The following is a 12,289-nucleotide window of genomic DNA, read 5'->3' on the forward strand; positions in this document are numbered from 1 at the left end:
CTGGCCTTTGCCTGAAACTTTACCATTAGCTCTTTGTCCCTATAGCCTAAGGCTTTGATTCCTGTCCTATTCAAATGCCTCTGGAAGTGATAGCAGTAAATTATCCATAAATGTGAATGAAGGATGGAAGTGAAAAGTTTTTAGAAGCAGATAGAGGGTGTGAAGACAGGAGGATGAATGTCAATTGGGAATTTTAAGTGTAGGAAACCTGTATTCATTTCTACTTGCCTGCCCCAAATTCGGGGGGTGGAAGGATGATTCCCACTTTTAATAAACTCAGATGATCCCACATTTAGTGATCCCAAGGAGAGGCCCAGTGCTCCATTTGGCCTCTTTCCCTGCCCAGGTCCTGGATTTAGTATTTCCAGGCATAGGCAGGAGTTTCTGCTGCTGACTCAGTCCTGGGAGCTGTTGGAGTGCTGGCCCTCCTGGATCCCGCCCAGAGATCCCCTTGTCAGCAAAGCCCTGCACGAAAGTCCCACCAGCAAGAGCAGAGGGAGCAGGTGCCTGGCCCTCTGCACCGCCCATGCTGGCAAGCTGGAAGTCTGGCTGGCATCACGCCCAGCTCATTTCCAAGAGCTTGCTAGCTAGATATTTGCAGGGAGGGAGCCTTGGCAAGGAGGTGGCAGCTCGGCAGAAACGCTGCCCAGGTCCATTCACCCACTGCGCTGTGGCAACAGAGGGTGATTGCTCTGATGGAGTTTGGTTTATGACACTACATTAGTAAGCTTATGCCTCAGGCTGTTCCTAGCCGAATGGAATGGCCAGGGAAAAGGCGATGCAACTCCTCCATCATCAGAGGCAGGATGAAACGCTTATTGTATCGCCCTAACTCTGTAGCAAGAGAAATTTGATTTATTTTAGAGTTAATCCATCACCCTCTGGCATCCTTTCAAGACAGGCCTTGAGCATAATTGCAGGATCTGGAGAAAATAGGGAAGTCAAGTTCAATTTATTCCATTAACATTTTTAAAACATTTAATTATGATAAAAACCGAAAAGCATTTACTATGAGTAGGACCCTGGCTTTATCTCCTCCAAGTGCTCGTCCCACCAATCACTCTCTCCCGGCTGTCACTGGCTTATTACATCTCCGTGCTCTGGCTCCGATGGTTCCCACGAGCCTGGGCTCCACTGCCGCATCAGCCACATGGAGGTGTGAAGTCCATTCACCACTTTTTGCCAGCAGAAATCCATCCATTCCTTTCTGGATGGTCATTGCATTATTTTTCTCCTCTTTGCATATCCCCTCCTCTTTTCCTCGAGGGCCAGCCATGGGAGGTGGGAGAGAGGGGGTCAAGGCTGGATGTGGCCATGTCCTCCTCCCTTCAGCCACCCTCTCTACTGTCAGGGATGGGCATCCAGCAGCCAGAGGAGATGTACACATAGGCCTCCACCAAATGGGGGCTGGCCAAAGAGGTAGTTTTGTAAACAAATATGTTTTATTATTTTAAAAGCCACTGATGTGGTAATTTTAGGAAAAACCAAGCATGTTGTTAGATTTCTTTTTATTTTTTATTTTTATTTTTATTTTTGACAGAGTCTCACTCTCTTGCCCAGGCTGGAATGCAGTGGCATGATCGTGGCTTACTGCAACCTCTGTTTCTCGGATTCAAGTGATCCATCAACCTTAGTCTCCTGAGTAGCTGGCTTTACAGATGTGTGCCATCATGCCTTGTTAGTTTTGTGTTTTTAGTAGAGATGGGGTTTCACCATGTGGGCCAGGCTGGTCTCAAACTCCTGACCTCAAGTGATACACCCGCCTCAGCTTCCCAAAATGTTGGGATTACAGGCATGAGCCACCGTGCCTTGCCTAGATTTCTTTATACTTATTTTATGATGAGATGCTGATTTTATTTTGAATTCCATGTGGGATTGTGGTAGGCAGGCAAATGGCCCTCCAAAGATGTCCACATCCTAATCCCTGGAACCTGTGAATGTGTCATAGTAAAGGGGAATTGAAGCACAAATAGAATTAAGGCTGCAGATCAGCTAACCTTAAAGTAGGGAGAAGCCCCTGAATCCTCCAGGTGAGCGCAATGTAATCACACACGTTCTTAAAAGTGGAAGAGAAGGGCAGGAGACAAGGTCAGAGCGATGCAGTATCAGGGCTCAGCCTGACCTTGCTGGCTTTGAAGACAGAGAAAGGGGCGCTGAGCCAAGGAAGGCAGCAGCCTCTGGAAGCTGGAAAAGGCAAGAAGTGAGTTCTCCCCTAGAGCCTCCAGGAAGAAATGTAGCCCTGCTGACGCCTTGATCTTCGCCAGTGAGGCCCAATTGGACTTCAAGTGTACCGAATGTAAGATAATAAATCTATTTTGTTTTACACCACTAAGTTTGTGGTAATTTATTTGTCACAGCAGGCATTGTAAATGAATCCAGGCCCTCCCTAGAGTGGGGGAGAGGAAAGATGCTGGGAGCCACACCATCATCTCCAGCAAAAACATCCCTGAGCACCTGCCAGGTAGAAGGTGATGTGCTGGGGGCTGGTCCTTGCCCTTCGTAAGTCCAGGAGGACACGGTGTGAGTTAGGTGCTCAGCAAGGGTCTGGAGTTCCCAGGATGGAGCCTACCCAGCCCCTGTCATTTCATACTTGGGTCAACTGGGAAAGTTATTTAATTTCTGAACTCCCATTTCCTTATATTACGATAGATACAATAACATCAGGGTTGATGTGAAGAATGAATGAGTTAATATTTGCAAAGCACATCATAATGCCTGGCAGAAGAGAGAGGCCATCTATGTGTTAGATATTGTCTATCCTACTTACTGTTATTGATATTACTGAACTTTCAGGGAAAATTTCAGGAACAAAGTGGGCTTCAAGGAAGGAAAATTAGAGAGGTTTATAAAAATAACTAATAGTTATGAAGCACTATCTATAGGTAAACATTGTGCTAAGCACCTGCTTTTATAACACTGTGAGCAAGTACTAATATTAGCCCCACTTTATAAGTGCAGACACTGAGGCTTAGAAAGCCTAAGTGCTATGGTTTGTATCTTTGTTCCTGTCCAATCTCACATTGAATTGTAATCGCCAGTGTTGGAGGAGGGGCCTGATGGGAGGCGATTGCATCATGGAGGTGGAGTTCTCATGAATGGTTTAGCATCATCCCCACTTGGTAATGTATAGTGAGTTCTCAAGAGATCTGGTTGTTTGAAAGTGTGTAGCGCCTCCCTCCCTCTCTCTTCCACCTTCTCCTGCCATGTGAAATGCTGGCCCCTTGTTTGCCTTCCAACATGATTGTAAGTTTCCTGAGGCCTCCCTAGAAGCCCAGTAGATGCTGCTATGCTTCCTGTACAGCCTGTGGAACCATAAGCCAATAAAACCTCTTTTCTTTATAAATTATCCAGTCTCAGGCATTTCTTTACAGCAATACAAGAACAGACTGATATACTAAGTAACCCAACTTACATGACAATCAAGAGGCAGAGATGGGATGCAAACCCAGGTTCCTGTACCTTTCACCAGCACATTAGAACAATGACCCAGAATCAGGGGGAAGCACATGCTGGAAGGAAATCAAGACAGGCAGGTGGTTCAGTGGAAGGGAAGTTTGGTCTAATGGAGCAACTAACTGGGAACCAGGCTGGGAAGGCAGGAGGGCCAAGCAGTGACCGCCTTGAACAGTGGGTGATGGGATTTGGGCATTTACTCTTGAAGGAAGGAAAAGCCATTGAAGATAAACAGTATTGTAGGAATATGAATCTGGCAGCTGTGCTGCGGACAAATTCAAGACAAGGGGATCCCAGATGTAGAAAAAGCAATTAGGACATTATCCCAAGTGTTGAGGTACTGGGGGTCTAGGAAACAACTCTGCCTCCCTTACCAGATATGACCAATTGAAGAATGAGAAAGGCAATACAAAGATAGCGTCAGCAGGACCTGCCAGTGGGGAGGAAAGTGAAGCAGGGGGAGAAACTCAAAGATTTGAAGCCAAAGATTGTATTTAGCCCTCAGATGTAGTGGCTGCTGAACAGGCAGGGACTTGGAAGTCTAGGTTTGAGTCAGGCCTTGTTTGGTGGGTCACTGTTCCTTGGTGAGTGTGTGTGCATGTGCATATGTGTGTGGGGGGTGCGGGGTCACTGTACCTCTCTGTGACCCCCTGTAAAACACGGATAACTATGCATGCCCTCCTATCTCACAGAAATGCCCAAGGAGGCTCACTGGACGTCATGGGTATGAAGGTGCTTTGTCAAGTGAGAAGGTTGTACGAATACAGTGTAGTGATTAGTGTCATGCTGGCAAGACCAGCAGTCCTAGGGCCCACAGACACTCCACAAGGGAGTTTCATCCCGTTAGTATTGATTTGGACACAGTTTCAGGTTTGAGGTGTTTTTTTTTTTTTTTCCACAAAACACAAAACTTTATATACTTCAGTGGATGAATGGGTAAACAAAACGTGGCATATCTATACAATGGAGTATTAACCCTAAAAATGAATGATGTATTGATACCTGTTAGAGCAAGAATAAACCTTGAAAACATTGTGCTAAGTAAAAGAAGCGAGACACAAAAGATCTCATATCGTTTGATTCCATTTGTATAAAATATTCAGAATAAACAAATCCACAGAGAGAGAAAATAGATTAGTAATCGACAGGAGTTTGGGAGAGGGGTAATGGGGTGTGACTGCCAATAAGGTACACGGTTTCTTTTTTGGGATGATGAAAATATTTGTAATTAGAATGGTGGTGATGGTTGCATCACTTTGTGAGTATACTAAAAACTACTAAATTGTATACTTTGAAAAGCTGAATTTTAGGGTTTGCGAATTATATCTAAATTTAAAAAAGCATATGCTGTTTGAAAATGTTAAATTACACAATAGTATTACCGCAATAAAAATTAAAATGAGTTTAAAAATGATATTATTCTCAAAACCCTGAATTAGTTTTAGGATAAGTAAAAGAACCCCAAAATTAATTTAAACATTACTTTGGGATTCACGTTGTTTTCATCTTGTGATGAAAGTGTCTTTTTTTTTTTTAAATTTATTTATTATTATTATACTTTAAGTTGTAGGGTACATGTGCATAACGTGCAGGTTTGTTACATATGTATACTTGTGCCATGTTGGTGTGCTGCACCCATCAACTCGTCATTTACATCAGGTATAACTCCCAATGCAATCCCTCCCCCCTCCCCCCTCCCCCCTCCCCATGATAGGCCCTGGTGTGTGATGTTCCCCTTCCTGAGTCCAAGTGATCTCATTGTTCAGTTCCCACCTATGAGTGAGAACATGCGGTGTTTGGTTTTCTGTTCTTGTGATAGTTTGCTAAGAATGATGGTTTCCAGCTGCATCCATGTCCCTACAAAGGACACAAACTCATCCTTTTTGATGGCTGCATAGTATTCCATGGTGTATATGTGCCACATTTTCTTAATCCAATCTGTCACTGATGGACATTTGGGTTGATTCCAAGTCTTTGCTATTGTGAATAGTGCTGCAATAAACATACGTGTGCATGTGTCTTTATAGCAGCATAATTTATAATCCTTTGGGTATATACCCAGTAATGGGATGGCTGGGTCATATGGTACATCTAGTTCTAGATCCTTGAGGAATCGCCATACTGTTTTCCATAATGGTTGAACTAGTTTACAATCCCACCAACAGTGTAAAAGTGTTCCTATTTCTCCACATCCTCTCCAGCATCTGTTGTTTCCTGACTTTTTAATGATCGCCATTCTAACTGGTGTGAGATGGTATCTCATTGTGGTTTTGATTTGCATTTCTCTGATGGCCAGTGATGATGAGCATTTTTTCATGTGTCTGTTGGCTGTATGAATGTCTTCTTTTGAGAAATGTCTGTTCATATCCTTTGCCCACTTTTTGATGGGGTTGTTTGTTTTTTTCTTGTAAATTTGTTTGAGTTCTTTGTAGGTTCTGGATATTAGCCCTTTGTCAGATGAGTAGATTGCAAAAATTTTCTCCCATTCTGTAGGTTGCCTGTTCACTCTGATGGTAGTTTCTTTTGCTGTGCAGAAGCTCTTTAGTTTAATGAGATCCCATTTGTCAATTTTGGCTTTTGCTGCCATTGCTTTTGGTGTTTTAGACATGAAGTCTTTGCCCATGCCTATATCCTAAATGGTACTACCTAGGTTTTCCTCTAGGATTTTTATGGTATTAGGTCTAACATTTAAGTCTCTAATCCATCTTGAATTAATTTTCGTATAAGGAGTAAGGAAAGGATCCAGTTTCAGCTTTCTACTTATGGCTAGCCAATTTTCCCAGCACCATTTATTAAATAGGGAATCCTTTCCCCATTTCTTGTTTCTCTCAGGTTTGTCAAAGATCAGATGGCTGTAGATGTGTGGTATTATTTCTGAGGGCTCTGTTCTGTTCCATTGGTCTATATCTCTGTTTTGGTACCAGTACCATGCTGTTTTGGTTACTGTAGCCTTGTAGTATAGTTTGAAGTCAGGTAGCGTGATGCCTCCAGCTTTGTTCTTTTGACTTAGGATTGTCTTGGAGATGCGGGCTCTTTTTTGGTTCCATATGAACTTTAAAGCAGTTTTTTCCAATTCTGTGAAGAAACTCGTTGGTAGCTTGATGGGGATGGCATTGAATCTATAAATTACCTTGGGCAGTATGGCCATTTTCACGATATTGATTCTTCCTATCCATGAGCATGGTATGTTCTTCCATTTGTTTGTGTCCTCTTTTATTTCACTGAGCAGTGGTTTGTAGTTCTCCTTGAAGAGGTCCTTCACATCCCTTGTAAGTTGGATTCCTAGGTATTTTATTCTCTTTGAAGCAATTGTGAATGGAAGTTCATTCCTGATTTGGCTCTCTGTTTGTCTGTTACTGGTGTATAAGAATGCTTGTGATTTTTGCACATTGATTTTGTATCCTGAGACTTTGCTGAAGTTGCTTATCAGCTTAAGGAGATTTTGGGCTGAGACAATGGGGTTTTCTAAATATACAATCATGTCATCTGCAAACAGGGACAATTTGACTTCTTCTTTTCCTAACTGAATACCCTTGATTTCTTTCTCTTGCCTAATTGCCCTAGCCAGAACTTCCAACACTATGTTGAATAGGAGTGGTGAGAGAGGGCATCCCTGTCTTGTGCCAGTTTTCAAAGGGAATTTTTCCAGTTTTTGCCCATTCAGTATGATATTGGCTGTGGGTTTGTCATAAATAGCTCTTATTATTTTGAGGTACGTTCCATCAATACCGAATTTATTGAGCGTTTTTAGCATGAAGGGCTGTTGAATTTTGTCAAAAGCCTTTTGTGCATCTATTGAGATAATCATGTGGTTCTTGTCTTTGGTTCTGTTTATATGCTGGATTATGTTTATTGATTTGCAAATGTTGAACCAGCCTTGCATCCCAGGGATGAAGCCCACTTGATCATGGTGGATAAGCTTTTTGATGTGTTGCTGGATCCGGTTTGCCAGTATTTTATTGAGGATTTTTGCATCGATGTTCATCAGGGATATTGGTCTAAAATTCTCTTTTTTTGTTGTGTCTCTGCCAGGCTTTGGTATCAGGATGATGTTGGCCTCATAAAATGAGTTAGGGAGGATTCCCTCTTTTTCTATTGATTGGAATAGTTTTAGAAGGAATGGTACCAACTCCTCCTTGTACCTCTGGTAGAATTCGGCTGTGAATCCATCTGGTCCTGGACTTTTGTTGGTTGGTAGGCTATTAATTATTGCCTCAATTTCAGAGCCTGCTATTGGTCTATTCAGGGATTCAACTTCTTCCTGGTTTAGTCTTGGAAGAGTGTAAGTGTCCAGGAAATTATCCATTTCTTCTAGATTTTCCAGGTTATTTGCGTAGAGGTGTTTATAGTATTCTCTGATGGTAGTTTGTATTTCTGTGGGGTCGGTGGTGATATCCCCTTTATCATTTTTAATTGCGTCGATTTGATTCTTCTCTCTTTTCTTCTTTATTAGTCTTGCTAGTGGTCTGTCAATTTTGTTGATCTTTTCAAAAAACCAACTCCTGGATTCATTGATTTTTTGGACAGTTTTTTGTGTCTCTATCTCCTTCAGTTCTGCTCTGATCTTAGTTATTTCTTGCCTTCTGCTAGCTTTCAAATGTGTTTGCTCTTGCTTCTCTAGTTCTTTTAATTGCGATGTTAGAGTGTCAATTTTAGATCTTTCCTGCTTTCTCTTGTGGGCATTTAGTGCTATAAATTTCCCTCTACACACTGCTTTAAATGTGTACCAGAGATTCTGGTATGTTGTATCTTTGTTCTCATTGGTTTCAAAGAACATCTTTATTTCTGCCTTCATTTCATTATGTACCCAGTAGTCATTCAGGAGCAGGTTGTTCAGTTTCCATGTAGTTGAGCGGTTTTGATTGAGTTTCTTAGTCCTGAGTTCTAGTTTGATTGCACTGTGGTCTGAGAGACAGTTTGTTATAATTTCTGTTCTTGTACATTTGCTGAGGAGTGCTTTACTTCCAATTACGTGGTCGATTTTGGAGTAAGTACGATGTGGTGCTGAGAAGAATGTATATTCTGTTGATTTGGGGTGGAGAGTTCTATAGATGTCTATTAGGTCTGCTTGCTGCAGAGATGAGTTCAATTCCTGGATATCCTTGTTAACTTTCTGTCTCGTTGATCTGTCTAATGTTGACAGTGGAGTGTTGAAGTCTCCCATTATTATTGTATTGGAGTCTAAGTCTCTTTGTAAGTCTCTAAGGACTTGCTTTATGAATCTGGGTGCTCCTGTATTGGGTGCATATATATTTAGGATAGTTAGCTCTTCCTGTTGAATTGATCCCTTTACCATTATGTAATGGCCTTCTTTGTCTCTTTTGATCTTTGATGGTTTAAAGTCTGTTTTATCAGAGACTAGTATTGCAACCCCCGCTTTTTTTTGTTCTCCATTTGCTTGGTAAATCTTCCTCCATCCCTTTATTTTGAGCCTATGTATGTCTCTGCGTGTGAGATGGGTCTCCTGAATACAGCAGACTGATGGGTCTTGACTCTTTATCCAGTTTGCCAGTCTGTGTCTTTTAATTGGAGCATTTAGTCCATTTCATTTAAGGTTAAGATTGTTATGTGTGAACTTGATACTGCCATTATGATATTAACTGGTTATTTTGCTCGTTAGTTGATGCACTTTCTTCCTAGCCTCGATGGTCTTTACATTTTGGCATGTTTTTGCAATGGCTGGTACTGGTTGTTCCTTTCCATGTTTAGTGCTTCCTTCAGGGTCTCTTGTAAGGCAGGCCTAGTGGTGACAAAATCTCTAAGCATTTGCTTATCTGTAAAGGATTTTATTTCTCCTTCACTTATGAAACTTAGTTTGGCTGGATATGAAATTCTGGGTTGAAAATTCTTTTCTTTAAGAATGTTGAATATTGGCCCCCACTCTCTTCTGGCTTGGAGAGTTTCTGCCGAGATATCTGCTGTTAGTCTGATGGGCTTCCCTTTGTGGGTAACCCAACCTTTCTCTCTGGCTGCCCTTAAGATTTTTTCCTTCATTTCAACTTTGGTGAATCTGGCAATTATGTGTCTTGGAGTTGCTCTTCTCGAGGAGTATCTTTGTGACGTTCTCTGTATTTCCTGGATTTGAATGTTGGCCTGCCCTACTAGGTTGGGGAAGTTCTCCTGGATGATATCCTGAAGAGTGTTTTCCAACTTGGTTCCATTTTCCCCCTCACTTTCAGGCACCCCAATCAGACGTAGATTTGGTCTTTTTACATAATCCCATACTTCTTGCAGGCTTTGTTCATTTCTTTTTCTTCTTTTTTCTTTTGGTTTCTCTTCTCGCTTCATTTCATTCATTTGATCCTCAATCGCAGATACTCTTTCTTCCAGTTGATCGAGTCGGTTACTGAAGCTTGTGCATTTGTCACGTATTTCTCGTGTCATGGTTTTCATCTCTTTCATTTCGTTTATGACCTTCTCTGCATTAATTACTCTAGCCATCAATTCTTCCCTTTTTTTTCAAGATTTTTAGTTTCTTTGCGCTGGGTACGTAATTCCTCCTTTAGCTCTGAGAAATTTGATGGACTGAAGCCTTCTTCTCTCATCGCGTCAAAGTCATTCTCCATCCAGCTTTGATCTGTTGCTGGCGATGAGCTGCGCTCCTTTGCCGGGGGAGATGCGCTCTTATTTTTTGAATTTCCAGCTTTTCTGCCCTGCTTTTTCCCCATCTTTGTGGTTTTATCTGCCTCTGGTCTTTGATGATGGTGATGTACTGATGGGGTTTTGGTGTAGGTGTCCTTCCTGTTTGATAGTTTTCCTTCTAACAGTCAGGACCCTCAGCTGTAGGTCTGTTGGAGATTGCTTGAGGTCCACTCCAGACCCTGTTTGCCTGGGTATCAGCAGCAGACGCTGCAGAAGATAGAATATTTCTGAACAGCGAGTGTACCTGTCTGATTCTTGCTTTGGAAGCTTCCTCTCAGGGGTGTACTCCACCCTGTGAGGTGTGGGGTGTCAGACTGCCCCTAGTGGGGGATGTCTCCCAGTTAGGCTACTCAGGGGTCGGGGACCCACTTGAGCAGGGAGTCTGTCCCTTCTCAGATCTCAACCTCTGTGTTGGGAGATCCACTGCTCTCTTCAAAGCTGTCAGACAGAGTCGTTTGCGTCTGCTGAGGTTTCGGCTGTGTTTGTTATTGTTTACTGTGCCCTGTCCTCAGAGGTGGAGTCTACAGAGACAGGCAGGTTTCCTTGAGCTGCTGTGAGCTCCACCCAGTTCGAGCTTCCCAGCAGCTTTGTTTACCTACTTAAGCCTCAGCAATGGCGGGCACCCCTCCCCCAGCTGCTGCCTTGCCGGTAGATCACAGACTGCTGTGCTAGCAATGAGGGAGGCTCCGTGGGTGTGGGACCCTCCCGGCCAGGTGTGGGATATGATCTCCTGGTGTGCCTGTTTGCTTAAAGCGCAGTATTGGGGTGGGAGTTACCCGATTTTCCAGGTGTTGTGTGTCTCAGTTCCCCTGGCTAGGAAAAGGGATTCCCTTCCCCCTTGCACTTCCCAGGTGAGGCAATGCCTCGCCCTGCTTCAGCTCTCGCTGGTCGGACTGCAGCAGCTGACCAGCACCAATCGTCCGGCACTCCCCAGTGAGATGAACCCAGTACCTCAGTTGAAAACGCAGAAATCACCGGTCTTCTGTGTCGCTCGCGCTGGGAGTTGGAGACTGGAGCTGTTCCTATTCGGCCATCTTGCTCCGCCCCGCCGAAAGTCTTTTTTTTTTTTTTGAGATGGAATCTAGCTCTGTTGTCCAGGCTGGAGTGCAGTGGTACAGTCTCGGCTCACCGCAACCTCCGCCTCCTGGGTTGAAGCAATTCTCCTGCCTCGGTCTCCCAAGTAGGTGGGACTACAGGTGCATGCCACCATGCCTGGATAATTTTTATATTTTCAGCAGAGATGGGATTTCACCATGTTGACCAGGCTTGTGTCAAACACCTGACCTCAGGTGATCCACCTGCCTCAGCCTCCCAAAGTGCTGGGCTTACAGATGTGAGCCACCACGCTCGGCCTCAGGTTTGAGTTTTAGGAGAACAGAATTGCCATATGCACTTAAGAATCTTCTTTCAGAAACAGCACTGGGCACTAACCACTAGCCCTTGCCATATTCCTGGGAGCCCTCAGGCTTCCATGCAGACCTTTGAATGAGATTGGATACATCATTCCCAGTGACAGAGAAGCTGCCTCTTTTGTTTCCAAGAAAACAGACCCATGAGAAAAGCCCAGCAGTCCCAAAGGGAACTCTGGGTATTGCATAAAGGAAGAGCCTGTATTCTCACACTGCAAACATAATTAAAACAACTCCTCCTCCCTTATCTGAGACATGGAAGGAAGATGAATGGGAAGATGGCACAGGGAGAAAGCCCTTATCTCTCATTTTGTAAATGAAAAAAAAAAAAAAAGACTTTTTGTTTTGTTTAGTTTATAGGAAAAAAAGTCACTGCCAAATTTTGTCCATAGCAAGAGGAGGCCTGAGTGTGCTGGGAAGGACCTGGCACGTGGCTGTGACAGCTTTCAGTGCCTTGGTGGGTTCCAGAAAAGCCAGGCACAGCCCCAAAATGAGGCAGCAATAGGATGCACCTCAGTGGCCACACCATGGCACAGAATGCGCTCTTAGATTCCACCTTTTAGGACAGGTTTCCTGCCGTGAGACTAACAACATAGCTTGCTTTGCTCCCATCCTCCAGAGGGACTAGATAGGACACCTCCCTTCTCTGTCCTGCCTTCCTGTGACTGTCCACTGTCCCCTGCCCAGACTGCCCCCCACACCATCCCACCCCGTTCTTTTCCGAGTACTGGGAAGTTAATCCTGGTCCATGCTCTCTGAACACTGAAATATGCCCCCATACATTC

Source organism: Macaca fascicularis, chromosome 11, assembly GCF_037993035.2.
Source record: "Macaca fascicularis isolate 582-1 chromosome 11, T2T-MFA8v1.1".
NCBI lineage: Eukaryota > Metazoa > Chordata > Mammalia > Primates > Cercopithecidae > Macaca > Macaca fascicularis.